The following is a 20,319-nucleotide window of genomic DNA, read 5'->3' on the forward strand; positions in this document are numbered from 1 at the left end:
CAGTTGGTCTGCAGCGCCATCTCCTGTCAGGGTGATGTAACCTTCTCATCGAGCCACTGCAGGGATGTCTGTCTCCTAACAGGAACAGGAACAGGCCTGTGTACTCTCTGGCTTCCAAATGCAGCCATTTCATACACAGACCAAAAGAATGCAGAAAAAAACTTCCATTTTTTTATGTTCAATACAACCTGTTGCAGTTCTTGGCCAGTAACAAGCCTTGCCCCCCTTCTCTGAGGAACCACTGAAAGCCAAGACTCCCTCAATATACAAAATAACTGTCACTTTCATTTTAATAAAAGGACTGGGTTGTGACTGCTGGTAAACGTTAGCCAGTGTCTGTGGTCAAACATGGTGTTGCAGCCTTACCGAAGTCTACTGCAGGTAAGACAGTTGTCATCCTTCTACAAAAATTTGGCAATCAGATGCGGTCACTGTCATATCTCTACGTGTCCATGAATGGAGAAGTCTCTGAAAAGGAACCTCTGAAGCAAATTGTGAAGCCCAATAACCAACAATAGAAAGTTTTATTTCCAAATATTATCACACTGTTGTGTGTCATCCTGAGCTGCAGTGATGGAATAAGAGTGTAAAAACATTGACACTGTCAGCGATCACTCACTGGAAGAAACTGCAAAGTTAAATTGTAGTTAAAATCATTGTTATGTGTTTAGTGTCATAAATGATCTCTCTGTTTGTTAGAAGCTCTGTTTTAAAACCAGAGTGGAAATGGAAGCTTAGATTGATCAAATGATTCTACTGATCTATAAAAATATATATTGATCTTTTTCACTTGTCACTTTATTGTGAACTCAGGACTTTTGTCCATGTGGGAATCCTAAAGGAATCATGACTCTTTTTTTTCAGTGATCTGATGGGTCACTGGTTGTGCTGTTGATCCTCTGCTCCAGCAGCTAACCTCTGCTCCAGAGCAGGTTAGCTGCTCTACATAGGTTACCATGGTGATCTACCCTAGTTAAAAGTGAGCCAGCTTTGTAATACTGGAAAACCTGAGTGAAGCCCAAAGAAAGCTGCTTACCTACTAGCGTCACTTTTTGTCACAGGCCTCTGGACACTGAAGCTGTTGTATTAATTCTGCTGGCTGGCTGCAGGGACAGAGCCTGCAGGGCTTTTGGAATTTCATTTGAAATTTTTTCAGTTTTCATTTCTTGGTTGTTCAGTCACCTGCTGACTGTGTGTGATTTGTGAATGAGTCTTTGCAGGAGGTCTGCTCCTAGTTGCATGTTTGTTTTGAAGGTGTGTTGTATAATGAGTAACGAGCACATAGTAACTACAACACTGTAGGCTCTGTAAGCTACATTTTGTATGTCATGCAAATAGAAAAGAGTATGTAAACCATGTATTTGATACATGCATTGATAAATAAACTTAGATTTGTGAATGTTTTTACCGATCTTTTTTTTTACAGTTCAGTACTGATCTGTACCTGTATTACAGTATTAGCTTTGTAGTTCTGTATATTTTCATATGTTAAGAAAATACATGAGCACTGTGTGCAAGTCATGTATCTATATGTGCAGTATCTCTTTTTTATGTGAACATAAATCCATTGCCTGAAAGTTTACTGATTGAATATTACTGTATGTGGTTTATTGTATTACACCACAATAGAACAGTACTATAGATATGAAGTTGTTGACTTTGTTGGTAAAATGACACCTTGTCCTACTTTATACTTCATTTCTTTAGTTAATGATAATTTTTCCTGAACCCCTCCACTGCTAAAATAAGCACTTAGTATCAGAGTTCATTTAACTGGCCCCACATATGGTTATGTGATATAATACTGACACAGACGTGCTGCTGCTGCTCTGTTTGAAGAGCAGCTCAGCACATCTTGATAAGACCCTGTTAACTATGGGTTCATCATGAGGCTAACTGGCTCCAAAACACTGATAAGAGTCGGAGTCAAGAGTTCGACTCATGGAAGTGGAAGGAGTCAAGAAACGGTGTGCGACATGTAAAACTGCAACACATTGACAGCTGTGGTTGAACAGACACATAAAGAATATCAGACCAATAATGCATTAAGTGTCAAAAACAAATCATTACAAGGTTTTGAAAGGTCTGAGGACTTTGCAGGATGTCTTCCATGTAGCTATAAACCTCACTGACACTGTTGATACTGGTAGATTAGTTTACTATATCACTACGCCACATTGAAAGAAGTCTTGAATAGGGTTGGGTTCCAATGGCCAGTTCCATTTTGGATCAGATTTCGAGTTGGTAAAATACCTGGATGAATTAAGCCCAGATAAATTATACCAAATATCTTTTCAAATCTTTTATCTTCTACCATTTTATTTTAATTAGCAAAGAGACATTCACAAAACATTCAAGTCGCTATTTAACCAAAGAGCAAATATATAATACATTTAAGTATTAACATGAATTAAAGGATATTTCTGGCAATTTTCTGTATTTTTCTTATTGTCAACAAATGTGCAGAGCCAAACCAACAATGAATTGATCTACTAACAAGTATTCTGTGTAGCACAGACTGTATATACAGCTGGATGTAGTGCAGTGTTATGTAACCTGTTGTTTTGCATTGGAGCTGGTTTGAAGCCCAGAGTTGCAGCTTATGGTCAGCACCATATTTTCTATTTGGAGCCAGGACCTTCCAAATAAGGAGTGCAGGGTGTTGCCTTTCATGCTCTGGAAACACGCCCTGCTACCTTGGACCCAAGCTAACAGTAGCTTACAAGGAACACTGAGTGCTGCACGCATGGGCTAACATTAGCTACTTTAGCTAAATTCTGCTAACAGGGCAGGTATCATAATCACATAATGTTAAACTGAGTAAATGAATGGACTGTACTTATATAGCGCTTTTCTAGTCTTCTGACCACTCAAAGTGCTTTTTACACCACAAGTCACATTCCCCATTCACACACTGATGGCAAGGGCTACCATGCAAGGTCCCAACCTGCCCATCAGAAGGAATCTAATCATTCAAACACTGATGGCACAGCCATCAGGAGCAACTTGGGGTTCAGTATCTTGCCAAGAGACACTTCAACATGCAGACTGGAGGAGCTGGGAATCGAACCGCCGATCATCCGATTAGTGGATGACCTGCTCTACCTCCTGAGCCACAGCTGTCACAGTGAAATATTGTGACAACAGTCTGACTCAGTGTGAGTCCTGGAGCAGGGGAGAGCAGGAGGTGAACCAACTGTCAATCACAGCTGTCAATCAACGTCCACACGACAGACATCAAAGCTACTATAAGTCTTCAAATCTTATTAATGGAGCAATAATTTCCAAAATGGCCACCATCACACTCATTAGAGGGCCTGAATTTATGCATACTGCACACTGTATTATGCTGCAATAGCACTTCTGACCCAAACAGCTGATCTGCGGCGTAAGCAGAAGCTGCTGTATGGCGGCAGTCCAAGCTGTCTAACACTGCGTGACTGCTGCTGAGTAGAGCTGGGTGCTTGGGCTATGACAAACAGCTTTTCCTCTTACAAGCTGAGGAAGTGGACCTTGCTGGACTGGTTGTTTGAGGAACCTTTATAAGCAGCTTTATAAGGACCCAAACACTGCATTCTGCCATCCTGTAAGCCAGTCACAGAGAGGCCTGCTGAACCAAACTGGGCCATCAGATGAAGATGAACAGCAACATCACATCTATCAGGCTGATAAACAGAGTTGTAGAGGAAGTCTGTGCTGCCCTGCCATAATCCCTGAGAGCGTTAGCAGAAAAGCATATTCTGTCTGACCAGTGGAATGATGAGTATGAGTACAGTTTCCCTTCGCTGTCTATCACCCCAGCTGTGGGAGGGTGGCAGGGAGGAGGAGGTCAGCTGCTGTCTTTTATAGCCACTCGCCTGGACAAGCTTCAGGCTGTAGGGAAAGAAGCAGTCTATCAAATCTGTGTTGAGGTTTTGAACCTGTGCTCTTTGGCAAGGATGAAGTTTTTTGGTCCAGACGTCCAGAACCTCCAGTGGAGAATTGTGCATGGGGCGAAAGCAACAAACAGAGCGCACCTGGATCCAGACCTGGGGTAGGATCCTGGTATATTTATTTATTCTGTTGTATTTCAAGAATGTTTCCAGCTCCACTAAGAAATCAGGAATGAAAGTTGTTCTCACCCTCTGATGATGGCTGCTGTCAGCTACAAACACAGTCTTAAACACACACTCACATGTAAGTTCAGCCACTTTAATTTCATTTACCCAACCATGATCTACATAAATATACATAATCACTGTGCATTAGTCAGTGCATGCATAGCTAACTTCCTTCTCTTGCACACGTTTCTTTTCTAATTGCTTTTCATGCCTCTTTCTTGCTCATATTCATTCACATACAACAGCACACAATGCAATTCCCCAAACTGTATTTAGAGTAGATGGTGCATTCAGCATGGAGCTTCCAATGAATAACTAATGAGATAGATTTTGGATTCAGCTTCAAAGAGAATCATCTAGAGGGCAGATGCAAACACACTCCCCAGAGTGTGTTTAATAACTGGTTTAAGAACACCTGATTACACAATTCATCTCTGCCTGTCGGAAAAAACTTCTCTTTCTTAGTTTATGTCTGTGTTGTTGCATCATTCCTGCCAGAAGGGACTAAAAGTATGTATGAATTCCAATCAAGTAATTCAGTAAATCATATTTAATCCTGCTGTAAAGTGACTGAGTATTTTGAAGTTAGCAAAGAATATTCCAAGCTTAAGGACAAGCTCTTTCCAGTGCTTTTGACCATATCTCACAGCCCTCTTCAGTTGCAATCATATGACATTATGGATCTTCAGTCATGTGATAACAGGTGGTTGTATGTAGGGTATAACTCTTGTCAGATTATTTCAGACGCATAACACGTGCCTACAGAAACTCCTGTTAGTTAAACTGAGCTAACCGAACACTTTTAGGGCTGCCTAACCTTAAAAGACACACTATAAACAGACTTGAAGACACGTGCTAGCCGAGCAACATTAAAACGACAAACAACCCAGAATGCAACGCTCTATAGGGGCCGGTGTTACACTGGCACACTCTCCATTCCAAAAAAGATCAACTTCCTTGGATGCTTCCTTGGATTGTCTTCGAATATAAGATAAGGCCCACTTTTTCAAACGTAATCTCCACAAATATATATATATATATATATATATATATATATATATATATATAGTCTTACATTCAGGCCAATATGGTAGTATGCAGACAGTTCTGTTTGTATTACATTGGGTGTCTAGGCCTGCATACTATACACAGGTGTGTTATGTGTTTGCATGTACGGTCAGTGCGCAAAGTGTATGTGATCATCCATTTTGGGAGGAGCTCAAGGATCAGGATTTAAACATTATATTTTATTTTCTGTCAATGCCAGATGCTTCAACTAAGTAGATTACATCCAGTTTAATAATCAGTTTCAGCACAGAGCAGAAAGGTCCAAACACCAATTAATCTGCTGCTAGCTAGCATTAGCTACCTGACAGGTAGGTCAAACTGAACAATGTAGAATCTTGAAACTGTTCAGTCAACTCCCAGCACTTCAACTCTGTAACCAGAGATCATACCTCATCAACTGACATAACAGATCTCAGATATGTTTGCAGAGTGATTTTCCCCGCATAGATGCGACTGTTAAATTCACTACGAAATATCCAGAGACAGCAAGCCATGTGAAGTCACCACAGTCCTGTAACCTGCAGCAGGTGATATAATATATACGTGTAATATAATTAATATATATCAATCTTGTTTTAATGTTCATATTATTGTTATTTTGTACTGTCCAAATATTTGGACAAATTGTATTTTGATGCTTTGGTAATATTGTTCTTGAAACTTTCATGCCAATAAGGCCCATTGAATTTAAACTTAAATTGAACTGATAGTGAAACTAAGCACTGTAATAATCACAAATAATTTTACTCATCATGCAAAAATAAAAATATTAATTCATAGAATGAATTCATGATATCATGTAGAGGAATGCGACTGACTTCTGCTCTAATACAAAAAATAATGTTTAAAATAAGTACAACAAAACTCCTGTCTCCCTTATGCTGAATCTCTCACAAGTAAGAAGAAATTGAGTTTCACAGTTTGACAGATCATACAGATGTGACATGTAGACAAATCAACATCTGATTCAGCACTCACCTTTTGTTTGTTTAGACCTCGTCTTCTCGGCTGTGATGCCATCACGCAATGATTCCTTCTCCTTCTTGGTGTCTCCCCCTCTGTGCCTCCCCCTCCGCTCCTCCCTGCCCCAGGATCTTGTCTGTGGAGTGCGACAGAGCCGCCGAGGCCTTGGCTTTCGTCATCTGCTCAGATCTGCGCTCTGTTTCACCTTCTGACAGCTCCAACAGCATCAGTATCCACACAGATCAGCAGTCCCCAGGAGGTGAAAACCATGCAGAGATAATTCCCAGTTTCACAGTCTGACAATCCTTGATCTCCGTTTTACATTTCATCCTCTGGTATCTTGCTGCTTAAGAGTATTTCTTCAGTTTTTGATCTGCTGTATTTAAATTCTTTTTGTTTTTGTGCCGTCTCCCATTTCTTCCCCTAGTATTTATCCTCGCTGCCTCAGGAGACTCCTGGCAGCTGAACGCTAGAACTGTCAAGACCATAAACTCCCTTAAAGGTAGATGAAGCCGCTGTGTTGATATGAGGCAAATCATACGTACACACACACTGACACACACTCACACAGCATATGTACTCACCCTGTGTACACTTCCTTTGCCAGCAGTTGTTACTGAGATAAATAAATCCATAGGCTAAGATAACAAATCCTTATGTACACATCATGTGCAGATAAAACAGCAGATCCAGTCATTGTCCACACACCTGAATTAATCTATTATCTCATTCTTTGAACCTGCAGTAACTGATTTTTGGCCACATGGGGGCAGCAGAACAAACTGAAAACACAACTTCTGAAATATTATCACTTTACAAAGTTGGCGAACCTGTTAGCAAACAGTTGTCTGTACACACATCCAGCAGACTAAGAGTAACATTAATTTGAGAGTATTCATTTGTATCCACCTGATGAATAGTCCAATATTCACTCTCCTTTTAGCTCTCATTTGATTTCCACCAACTCCTGAGGGAAATATTTATCTCTTTAGCTGCTAAATGCTCCACTATGTTCACCAGCTAGTCTCTAACTGCGTTTTCTACTGTTTGGTGCTGGGCATGTAGTGTACAGAGGAGCTTTTTCTCTGAGAATATCTGCCTGCTGCTGCTGGAAACCAGGTTGATGAAAGCCATAAGACTGAATCAAAACAGTAAAGTTGTAGGCCTTGTAACCAAAACAAGCTAAAAGAGGCTAAAAAGCTCTGGAGAGCTGCAGGGAAGTGCAGAGGTGCTGAAAATTCTCTGTAGGTTGTCAACACCTTTCACATTACACATTGTCATTGTTAATATAAAATATTAGTCATAGTAGCTTTTAGATGAAACATCTATATGTATGACACACATGTTTACACTGATATTTGTTTGTAATGATGAATGACAGAGGAAAGGGATTGATTCCCCCCAAAATCAAGGCTCACTGCTATGTTGAAGAAGCTAGTAAATTTAAAAGTCTTTATTATCGTGGCTACATGATTAAAAACAAGGAAATACTTAAACAAAACTTACAGTATACATTACATATACAGTATATATTATGTAGTCACGTGTATGTGTGATTCTGTCCTCTCTGTGTGAACCTTGCACAGTTTTACTCTCTCTGCACATCTGTAATTGTGTTACACAAGCGTCATATGGTCAGTAAATGGTGTGTCTGATGCTGATGTTGCAGCACTTAGCTGTGGTCATTCAGCACAAAGCATCAAATGCTGAGTTATCCTGCTCAGTACTGGATTTATCCAATAGATGGAGATGTTACATATATAACTCACCCATGCCTGCCTTCTGAATTTTGTCAGCCAACGATATGGTCAAAGGGGAAGAACGTAAACATGAGGTATCTGGATGATGAGTGTTTTACTGTTGTATATTTTGTGTGATTCATCTCTATGTGACCCACAACCAGGGGAACTACCTCAGGACTGTATTTTAATGGGTTCTGACATCATTTGGGGGACTTATACTATCAGACACCAGAGAAAGTTGAATAAAGGTTTTCCCACTGTAGGTAATTTTGGCATAGGGGCCATAGTCTGTATTGCAGCATGACGTGACACACACTGTCTCCCATAGACCGTACCTGTACAAATAACTGAATTGGCAAATCTGAAGCCAACATTGATAGGATGTTGTTACAAACCCCTATAGCTAACAGTTGGTATTTTGACAAAATTTGTGACATGTTGGAACATGTTTGTACTAATCATGAAATATATTGTATGGGTAACTTTAACATTGACTGAAATTCCCTTTGTTGTCCAGTAAAAGTGAAGCTAATCCGTGCCTCACAGGTCATTAACAAACTAACTAGAATATGCTTGAAGAGTGATAGCAGTAGTGTAGCTACTTGTATTGGCCACATTTTTATAAATACACCAGAGTTCTGCTCTAACTCCATATCGGTGCCAATATGCTGTTGTGACCATATTCTCATCGCAAATGTGAGGAAAACAAAAGTTCCTTAGTCTGGTCCAAAAGTAATAATGAAAAGATCATTTTGGAATTTTAATCAGGACAGATATGTTGAAGATGTTAAAAATGCTATCTGGTCAGAGGTGTTCTTGGAAAAAGACCCAGAGGAAGCATTTCAGGCTTTTCTAGTGCCACTTGTAGGTCAATCATGTACCATTAAAGAAATTTACTGTTAGAAATATCAATACCCCATCAGCAATGGTTTGATAAGGAATTAAAAGAACATATGATGGAAAGGAATCAAGCAAATTCACCAGGTCTTAAATCTGACTGGCAAATATATTGTAACCTAAGGAATTTTGTTACTAAATTAAATCTTTAATAAATTAAAAGAAAAAGAAATTGTTTTATGAAAATTGAATGAATGAATTAGACATGATAGTAAACAATTATGGAATACTTTAAATTATTTATTGAGAGGAAATACTAAGCCCATCCCATCTTGTTTAGAAATTGGAGGGGAATTTTTCATTAAACCAAAAGACATACCAAATCATCTAAATAGTTATTTCACAACCAAGTTAAACAAGTAAAAAAACACTATGCAGTGAAGGTGTACTGACTTATCATATATATATATATAAACACACACACACACACACACACACACACACACACACACACACATATATATATATTAATAGATCACATTATGGAAGGAAAAGAGTGTAGCTTTGAATTTAAGAAGGTTGGTGTCACTTAAGTACAGTTAATGTTAATGATTTATAAGAAGAATGATTTACGGTCACACATATTATTAATCTATGTAATTTATGTGTCCAAACATAGAAAAATCCAAAGTAGTGCCAATACAAAAAAATAAAAAGTTACTGTTTCCTGAATCCAACAGTCCACCTGTAAATTTATTACCTGTTTTGAGTAAAATTATGGAAAGAATTGTGTATGAACAGATTCAGTCCTATTTTTCCAATAGCAAATTAATTATTCATTCCCAACACGCATATAGAGAAAAATTTGTCCTGTACACAATTTTTTACAAATGATCTTCCTCTAGTGTTAAAAAAGACATGTCTCAATGTATGCTGATGATTCCACAATATATTTGGCAGAACAGCAGTTAATGATTTAAATACAATCGGGAATTGAAATTAGTTGTAGACTGGATTAATGGTACTAAACCTATTTTGAATGTTTCTAAAACAACCACTATTGTAATAGGAACAAATAGTTCTTTAAGTTCAAAACCAAAGCTTGATCTTAGCAGAAATAACATGTTAATAATTCAAGTCGAAGAAGCCAAACTTTTGGGAATTATCAATTAATTATCAAGTACAGAGAATGGTTACTAAAATAGGAAAGAGTTTGTTTCTAATTAAAAGATGTGCAAAATATCTGACACATCAAACTATCAAACAAGTTATTCAGGCCTTGGATTTGTCATACAAGAGACAGTGTGTCAAACCATTTATTCAGCCAACAGAAAGAGTAAAATTGCAAAAAAAAAAAAAAAAAAAAAAAAATTAAAAAATGCAGATAAAAAATCTTATAATTCCAGGCTTTTTTAGGGCCCTCGCCATGTTGGGGCCCTGGGTACCACTGTTCCCTTCACAAAATTCCTGCAGAAGCCTGGAATTCTTTGCCGTGTGCACCTGGTGAACAATTTTCAGTAGAATTACGGATGCACCATCTTGGGATCCAGCTCTCTTAAGGTATCCTGTGGACTGGAGCATTATGGAGCATTTTTATTATGAATGGGTCTCCGTTTTGTTTGTTTTGTGCATGCACATGAGGATGCACATTCATGTGTGCATACATGCAGATGATGTGACACACATTCCAGTCCATGGTTTCACACTATTCAGATCATCTACAGGTGGCTGTAATGCAAGAAATTTAGCAATATGCCAACAAAGGCAGGGATGAAGAAGAAGCCAATAAACATGGACGTAAACAATGCAGGATTCAAACTTCAGTCAATACCAGCTTTGCAAATGTTTTATGAGGGAGGAAATGTGTTTGACTTATTTGTTAGACACACAATGATACACACAATGAGTTTTGATGGGAAACATGTTTGTTTACAAGAAAAGACCTTGTAAAAAGGGGGGACCTTTAATGCATCTGTGACTGTTCCTGGGAGCTTTGCTCTGCCCCTGTTTAACCAGTTGAAGGGTGCTTCCTTGTGATTAAACTAAATGAAAGTGCTTAGGAAGCTGTGTTCATAGTGCTCTCTTAAAATGTTGGTGATCATGAAAATGAGAGTAATAGAAATTGAAGACAGTGTTGTTAATATCAGTATGTTTCATCACAGTGTATAGTAAACCCATTTTACAGTACATCTCTAGTTTATTATTGTGTTAGGTTAAATTAGGATCATGCAGAGAGAGAGAGAGAGAGAGAGAGAGAGAGAGAGAGAGAGAGAGAGAGAGAGAGAGCAGAGAGAGAGAGAGAGAGGTGCACCATTCAGTGATTAAAGTGAGTTAGCAGGAGAGGAAGAGAAGAGAAATACAGAAGAGTGTGGCAACAGAGTAAAAGTCATTAATCACTGTGACTGCTCAGGACACGACTGACTCACCGGACACTGCAGCTCTGCACTGTATGGATACTGTCTACACACATACACACACACAGATACAATAGTTTATCTCTATGTCCTGAATGACCTCAGAGTCGGAGGCCTGTTGCTGAGCTCATACATAACGCCTGATGCCTCCCTGACCAGGCAAACCAATCAATAACATCCAGCGCAGAGTGGGCTGATGGGAAGATGAGACAGACCTTGATCAGACCTGCCTGAGGGAGCGGCAGCCAACAGGGGAAAAGGATTAGTGTGGCTGTCACTAAATATGACAAGGCATGCTAATTAGGCATGACTGGTTAGACAGATTAGCAGTGGCTGTCAATTGGGCAGTTAGTCATCTAACAAAAAACATACTGTAATATTTGTGTCCTTAATGATAAATGGTAGAGAAACTGCACACTGCCTCAAATGAAGTTCACAGTTAGACATTTAAGGGACAATTATAATATCTTTGTAAATCTTAGCTCATTAATGAACTATATTTTACTATTTTACCATATTTTCCAAAGCATTTTCCTCAGTGTTGAGAGTGATTTCCTGCTTTCCAGGCATTTGTCCCATTCATTTCAGTGTTCCTCGAGAAATTGTTATGGCTGTAGCTGTACCCCAGCAGATTCTTGTGTTTCTTGTGTTTTTCCCCTCCTCTGTGTTTCCAGTGCTACCCTGTCTGTCCCTATTTGTCTGTGTCTGTGTGTTGGTGTGCTTTACCTTCCTCACTCTCCCAGCTCTCCCTGCACACCTGCCTTCAATTAGCTCATCTCCTCTCCAGTATATCAACCTCGGTTTTTCACTCACTCTTGGCCAGATTGTTGTTTCAACTCAGTGGTAGTAAACGTTTCCAGGCCAATTAGTTAGTGAATTCCTTGTGTAAAGTTTTCAGATGCATTGTGTATTCTAACCTGTTTGTCTCCCATCCCAGGATCTCATTCCTGCCTGCCTGCCAGCTGCCTCCTTGCCTCTAAGCTACCCCCAGCCAGCCATGCTTCTTCTCATTCCACACTCAACCCTGCCACACACCTCCATTACACTCTCTCTCTCTCATGCTGCCAACGGATCCCCTTCTCCGTCATCAGCTCCAAGTCCAGTAACTCCCCTGCATTGAACCTTTTCTTAACCAACACCACTCTGTCCTTGTCCTGTGTCTGGGTCCTTCCTGAGTCTGTCACAAAAAGCAACTTGCAGATGTTGTCTCCAGGAGGTAAGGATAAAACACTCCTTATTGCTGAGCTCTAAAATGTGACACCTGTGTTCCAGTTGCTGAATGGTGAATTTTAAAGCAAGAACACATTTACAGTATTCTTTCCACAAAATCAGTGATGGGTTATTGTTTGCCAGCTGGGTTTCAATTTTCTGACAACAAAAGTGAGAACTGTCACAGTGAAAATTTCTGAAAACCTAAATTGCTTTTGAAACTTTTTCTGCAACCATAGCTGAAGTGGGCGTGCTCTTTGCAGCCGCTGCAGCCATGGTTGGACTCTAAAACATGACTTGCGGCAATGTTGACAGCTGTAAGTGAAGTTATAGCTGGGGCTGTAACAGAGGGATTGTTATGGTAATTACAGTGGCCAGCAGACTGGCTGGCAGCTAAGACTGTGGCAATGAAGGCATTGTAAAGCTACTTCTGCCAGGATTTGAACCTGGTACTTGTGCCAGATGCTACAGGAAACTCAAAACTGGAATTTGTATCCTAATGGGCTCACCATAAACTATTGTATATGTCATCAAATGCTGTAAATTGCTTCAGTGTTTTATTGTCTTTACTTAAATTATATTATCTTTATTTCCTGGCTCAGTCATTGGATATTAAGCCACAGAAAAACAAGTTCAGATATGGAACTCTGCTCCATTTGAGCATCTCCTTTGATGTGCGATTGACAGTCATTACCATGATTAGTGTTGACAGGAGTGACTTCCTGAGTTCAGTGAAGTACAGAACCATTACCTTATATTTGGCAAATTTTTCACCATAAAACTTCCAGAGATTTTATTCCAACTGATGGGGAAAAAAGATTTGTGTGCAGCAGAACTGGATACAAAACAAACTTGTGGGACTGAGCAATGGGTGGGTTTTTGTTCTAATTAGTTGTGACATGGCAGCAATGTATGTCACCTACACCAATTGTACTTCTGAGGCTGTAGGAGTGCACATTTAATGTTTAACTGCTTGTTGCATTGGTAATTCGTCCCCTGTCTCTCTGTGCCACACTGGTACAGAGTGCAATGCAGAGCTTGTTTTGTCATTCTTGAGGTTGTTGAGAGGATCTGTGTGTATTGATACTCAGGTTATTGACACTCCATCAGTGTTCAGCACAAATTTTCATTTGGTTTCTTGTTGGGTTGAACTCAAATATGGTTTATGACTGTGAGATTTCTGCGTGACCTTTACACTGTGTCCCGTGTTGTTTGTGTGTTGACATAGCAACCTGGATTAGTTGTTTCTGTGCTTGTTATTTCATGGATTTTATTTCCATCCCACATGAATTACTGTCCTGGTATCTGGACTTCTGTGAGAAAAATCAAAACAATTGTGAATTTTAGTTGTTATTTGATGCTTTCAGTAACATAAAATGCTCAGATTTCCTGCAACTTCAAAGTCTCCTTCCACTCAGAAATGTGTTTTGCTTATTGTTACTTCACTTGGATGAAGTTTAAGGTGTGTACCTACAAGCATGATTTGTGACATCACAACAGGTTTACACAAGTGTGATGTGGAAATTTGAAGCCTAGTGCACATACACTGAGAATGGACTTTACAGTGAAGTAGGAGACATCTTGTGTCCAGCAGTTCAACTTTTGAAATGAAAAAGTACTGGCATATTAAGGTTCGGAATTTCTAATGAGAATGAGTAATTAGTTAACTGAACTTTTTATTATTCCAGGCAGAGTATGTTTATATATCTTAAAACATATCTAGAGGGAATCTTCAATGAATATCTTCCACAACCTTCAACCATAGCCATAATCTCTGTAATAGCAACTGTTACACTGTCACAATGACAATAACAGCAACAGCCAGTCATAACACAGTGTAGAGAACTAACTAGCTGAGTTACACACCATGACCACAACATAGCCAACTACATTAAAGACCGCAACATTCTCACTGTGGTCATAGCCAGTGTCTGCAGCTACTGTTGGAGCTTCCTCCGGATAGAAAGGTCAGAAAATTCAGACAAAATCTTTTCCACCGTGACCTTTCTTGTCTCTATATAAATGCTTCTCAGCAGCTGACTTTCAAATCCCAGCACCAACAAAAGAGATTTTTAGTCTGAACTAGAATACAACTTTGACAATCACCAGCAATTGCTGTCTGGAAGGTAGGAAATCAAGCTGTGTGGCTGTGTCATTACACAAACATGCTTCTTTGTATTGGACACAGGCAGTATGTTCCAGGGCTGACAGATATACACTACTACAGCCTACTGTAAGAGCTGATGGTGGAGGTGAGGTTGTGTGGCGATGATAGAACCTTTTAGACAGACAGCAGGGAACAGCCACCTGGGGAGGCTTTAAAAGCCTCCTAACAAACAGTACACTTAGACTGGCTGCTAAACCCCTGCAGAAGCACAATGTGTGTGTGTGTGGATAGATCGAAACACATGAGGAAAGATAACCTTTATTTACTCAGGGGAAACCAACTGAGAGCAACATTCTCATTTACACTGGTGCCCTGCAAAAACATGACCAAAACAAGTCATATAACAAAAGTGTAAAACCATCAATCTTATACCAAACATCCCAACTGACTCCTTGAATGTACACCCCTCTCTGCAGAGAAATCTCCCCTTCACTTCAACAAATGGGAGCAAAAAGGAATCACACATCTCCATCATCTATTTCAAGACAACTCATTTATCTCATTTAAAGACTTGATCCAGAGGTATGGGCTCAGAGGGGGAAACTTTCTCCAATACCTAAAAATCCAATCAGTCATTAAAAATAAAATAGATAATAAATAATAAGTAATCCACTCCAACCACCCCAACCAGCAGAACAGATCATGAAATATTCTACATCCATCAAAATTCTTTCAAATTTATATAAATGAATTTCTAGTATAGATAACAACATCCACCTGCCAACTGCTAAATGGGAAAGAGATTTATCTCTCCCCTCTGACACCAACCTCTGAACACAGCTCTGCAGAAATGTATTTGAAATGACAAATAATACAAATCTACAATTAATCCATAGAACACACGTCACTGAAAACAAAATGCTTAAAATGGGTCTCCAACAAAGACGAATATTCACAATGCACTCTAGGCCTCCACTCCTTAAGGTAACACAAAAGCTCTCCTCAATCCTGTGCTGCAGCTTTCCCCACTCTCCCTCATGATGCATACTTGGTGATTTATCCTCAGGTGAACTTCCACCAAAACACACAAAATACACACAGCTATCACCAAGAAAGTCATCCTTACAAACTGGAAAACCAAACAAACAGTAAACATCAATCATTGGTTAAATCTTCTCACAGAAGATATATCAATGGAAAAAAAATAACTGCCTTTCTAAGAAAACGTGTCACAGAGAAATGTCACACTTTTTGAAAACTTGGACTCCATTTATCACCAATCTCAATCTTGATTTCCATTTTGCCTGTTAGCAAATGCCACTAAACCAGCCACATCTCCATACTCAGACTTACCCATACATACACATGCAGGCATATACATGACATACACTCAACATTTCACTGCCAAATGTCTCACATTTAATCCCTCAACACCTCAACCATTAACACTCATTTACAAAGCTAATTATCTACTTCCCCCTTCCTTCCCTAAGTCCTTTCTTTTATTTATTATATGTGTGTATCTTATTTTTTTCTCTCTCTTTCTCTCCACCTCCCCCCATATTAATACTTCATTACCTGACACAACTAGGTTAACCATCGTTTTTCAGTCATTACCGCCATCAAAACTGGATTGTTTTTCAATTAGCTTTAGACTTACTCAAAGTTTTCTTTTATTCTTCTTTTTTGTTGTTTTGGTTTTATTTGTATGTTTTGATTGTATTATTATTACTTATACTATATAGTATACTAGTTTTACTATATTGTTATATTATTACTGTCTGTCATTATGATAGATATAGTAATAATTATCTGTGTTTGTCAGGGTGCTGGGGCTGGCTGGGGAGGAGTGGTGGATGGCGTGGCGGTCCACTGTTCCTCCAGGGTCAGCCCTGGCATCCTGATAAATAGTATATCAGGATGTATTGATAAGTTGTTTATCTATATTATTTATATTTACATATGTACTATCTATCACGATGATGATGAGTATTGTTATTGTCATTATCACTTTCTATCATTATTATAGAAATAGTTATCATGAAAGCTGTTACATAGGCCATTATTGACATCAGAAGGATGATGTTGTATATTAATATTATATAGACTATTATTAATATTACTACACATGTTTATAGAATGATGATTATGATTTTGATTGCTGTGAATAATTTATGTAATAATGGACTATCAATTATTGCATGCATTATTATTCAAAGATGATGAACCTATTATTATCATTATTGTTGTCAGTATTATACATAATAATAGAATCATGATGATGACAATATTATTTATCTGTACTATTTGTAGAATTTGATGGTTATTACTATTATGGATATAAATAAATAAATAACTTAATAAAATATATACCAAACATGAATACAACACAAACACAAGACAAATGGCTTATAAAATACAAAAAGAACACAGTAAAAGACAGTAATGTAAGTACAATTACACAGGGATAAAACAGACATATTCATTATATAAAACATATTGAAATGTTCTAGTGTTAAAAATTGTGAGTCCTGAAGCTTATTCCACCCATGAGAAGCATAGTAGGTGAATACAGTTTTTCCCAGTTTTGTATTCATATATGGGATATCAAAGGTAATACATTCTTGTCCTCTAGTCTTAAAAGTGATGATAAATAAAATGGTAGCTTATTTAAGATTGCTTTATAAATAAAAAAGACAGTGTTGTTCCCTTCAAGTGGAAAGTAATGTCCACTCCACTTTCTCATGGCGGATATAATGATGGGTTCTAAAACTGTCACCTGTAATAAATCTAAGATAACTGTGATACACAGCAGGATTATGGGCTTGAGGGTATGGGCAGCAGCATGCATGTAAATTACATCAGCATAGTCAAACACTGATAAAAAAAAAAACACAGGTTGCAGATTGATCCCTGTACAATCTGCAACCTATTGCTGAGAGGCACTGCTTATTTCTAAAAAAGAAACCCAATTGAAATGTAAGCTTCTTTGTCAGTTCCTCAAGAAGAGTTTTAAAACATATTTTTTCATCTAGCCAGATACCCAGTTACTTATAACATGAGACTTTGAGACCTAATTTGAGTCACAGATATTGTTATAATGGTAAAATTTAGAGGATTTTTCATTTGGGAAGAACATGTAATTAATCTGGACTCAGTAAAAGGGCCTTTTGAATAGCTAAAAAACCTGACTAACTTAGACTTTATAATTAGCTTTGTCAATAGAGGGTGATGATGAGTAAATTATTGTGTCATCAGTATAATAATGAATAGAGCTGTTACTAATCAATGAGCCCAGGTCATTTATGTACAACGTAAACAGGATAGGACCTAGTATTGAGCCCTGTGGCATCCCTTTTGTAACTTCAAGGAGGTCAGATTGATGACCGTCTACAACTATTGCTTGAGTTCTGCCAGTAAGATAACTGTGAAACCAGTTACATGCATTTGTGTCAAAAACAGTTGATCTAAAAGAGTATGATCCACTGTGTCAAATGCTTTAGATAAATCAATGAAAAGGGCAATGCAACACTCCTTATCCAGAGAACAGATTATATCATTTACTACCTTACATGCTGCTGTCAAAGTGCTATGTCCAGGTCTGAAACCAGACTGATGGGAGTTTAAAATCCAATGCTCAGATAGAAAGTGACACATTTGATTACTGATGACCAGTTCTAAGTTTTTAAGTAAACATGACAGTTTGGAGATTGGGCACTAGTTATTTGGATCACTGGTGTCACTGCCTTTATTCGGAGGCAGTACATGTGCTGCTTTCCACACTTAAGGAATCATTACAGATACAAGAGTTAAATTGAAATGTGTTAAAGGATAAGCTATAATAGGTGCAGACAATAGTAAGAGTCTTGCATTCAAGAGGTCAAGTTTTGCATTCAAGAGTGATTCAGAGATATTCTCAAATACTTGGATATTATTCGGAGTTGTTGAATAGAGTCCATTTTGATAGCAGTAAAGGTGACCTTTGCTTGTTACCATGAGTAAGTGTGTTTGAGAGAGAAAGAAGAGGAAGAAGAGTCTGTGTGTCACCATCTTCCGTAGGTTTTAGTCACCTGAAAGAGACAGTTGTATATGTACAGTATATGTTTCAGTGTTTGAGGGAGAGCCACTTGCTAGATAAAGTGGAGTGGGGAAGGTATCAATACAACCCTGATTAAGTACAACATTTTCTCCTTGCTGACCAACACTGTATGATGCCATTAATCTGCCTCTCACTGACAAATGGCTGGAAGGATGCTAATATTTTTGCACTCATTCCTGTGTCTGTGGAGACATAAATATTGGTTTAGATGCTTGTTGTTACTATTTTTTTATTTTATTTTATGGGGAAACTATCATTTAAAAATATGTTGTATGGATAATTATTCAAAAGGAACACTGCAAAGATTACAAAGAGACACTGTATTAAAACACCTCAGAAAAGTAGGTCAGTAATTCATTTTGAGCAGGAGAGAGTATTTTCTATCTCTCGGGTATCTCAGATGAGGGGTTGAATTATACTTTCTAATACCTAAATTGGAACACCCAACAGCAACATTTAAAACTGTGAGAGGTCTCCTGCCACTTAAGACTGTGATACCGTTGATAGCTTTATCTTGGTCAATCAAAAACTGCATTAAGGAGTCTGCTAGGAAAGGCATTGTCGAAAGTACACACTCTTTTAATCCAAGTGTTACGGTTAGGTAGAATCTCTCACTCATTTCTATTGTCTCCCACAGTTTTCTGCTTGATTCTTGTTTGTCCCCTGTTGGTCTCTGTTTCTGTGTGTGTGTTTCAGCCTGGGGGCGTGGTGATACAGCTCACCTGCTGCTCATCCACTCATCAGAGGCCTGCAGTATTTAAACCCAAGTCCTTCACTCCACTCTCCGCCAGATTGTTCCATGTACTACATGGTATAGACACATTGGCCGACTTTCCTAGTTAAGAAGTTACTCTCTTCCGTAGTGTTACTCTGGCTAATCCTCTGTTTACCTGTGCCTCCGAGTCATCGCCTCCAGTCCCCCTAGTCTGCCTGCTCAGCTCTGTGCCTTGTTTGACTCCTGGTCTGCCAAAGACTCTGTTCACCACCTGCATTCCACTACCTGCCCTGGTTCAGGTACTGATCAATGCCTGCCCCGCTTCCCAGTCAGAATCTGTTACATCCACAATAAACTGCCTTTGTCTGAACTTTTACAACGCCTCCATGTCTGCGCTCTACTCTTTGGTCCAGTATTATTGACATTTAAATATAACATCAACCACTTGAAAGAAACCAGCATAACAGAATTTAAGCCTGTTTTTTTCCCCTGCTAATCTACTGCTCCAGTCCAGTAGGTGGTGGTAATGCACCTGTAAGATGGGTTGGAAACCACCAATAAAACACTAAGAAAGAACTTTTATTTCAGGATTTTTTTGGTTCAGATAAAAGTTATATCCAAAGTTTCCTTGTTCAAAGTCTTCATTTTAATCATTAGTACACACAACTACTGCTGTTGTTTTCCTAGTGAAGACAGTCTCACCTGTTCCACCAATAAAGCCATGCTGATTGTGACTGTGGGAAAGAAACTGAATGCCTTGTTAAACATTTATTTCAGCCGCCTTATACTTTACAGTTTGAATATACAAAGTACAGTAATTAAACCACAGCTATTTACTTGTATTCTAAACCAATTTGGTAAACTCCAGCTAAATGTGTATGCAGAATATGGGGAAAAAAAACACCCCGTGGTCCCACATGCCAAAAGACTTTACATGATTGTTTTGCGGAGAGCCAAATGTGCTTGGCATCATCCAATGTGGAGCACATCTGCCCACAAGGCTCTCACTGAATCAGCGGGGCATCTTTTCTGAATGAGAGAGTGGGCAACAGTTGTGAGTTTATC

General features: G+C 38.6%; 1 long non-coding RNA gene across 1 annotated transcript; it reads left to right on the forward strand.

Moving 5' to 3' along the window:
* The first annotated feature begins 11,897 nt into the window (after positions 1 to 11,897).
* On the forward strand, positions 11,898 to 19,742 carry LOC137175772 (uncharacterized). Its single transcript, XR_010925711.1, has 3 exons — positions 11,898 to 11,967; positions 12,062 to 12,340; positions 19,236 to 19,742. It is a non-coding gene; the product is annotated as an uncharacterized lncRNA (long non-coding RNA).
* The last annotated feature ends 577 nt before the right edge of the window (positions 19,743 to 20,319 follow it).

The sequence above is a fragment of the Thunnus thynnus genome, chromosome 23, assembly GCF_963924715.1.
Source record: "Thunnus thynnus chromosome 23, fThuThy2.1, whole genome shotgun sequence".
NCBI lineage: Eukaryota > Metazoa > Chordata > Actinopteri > Scombriformes > Scombridae > Thunnus > Thunnus thynnus.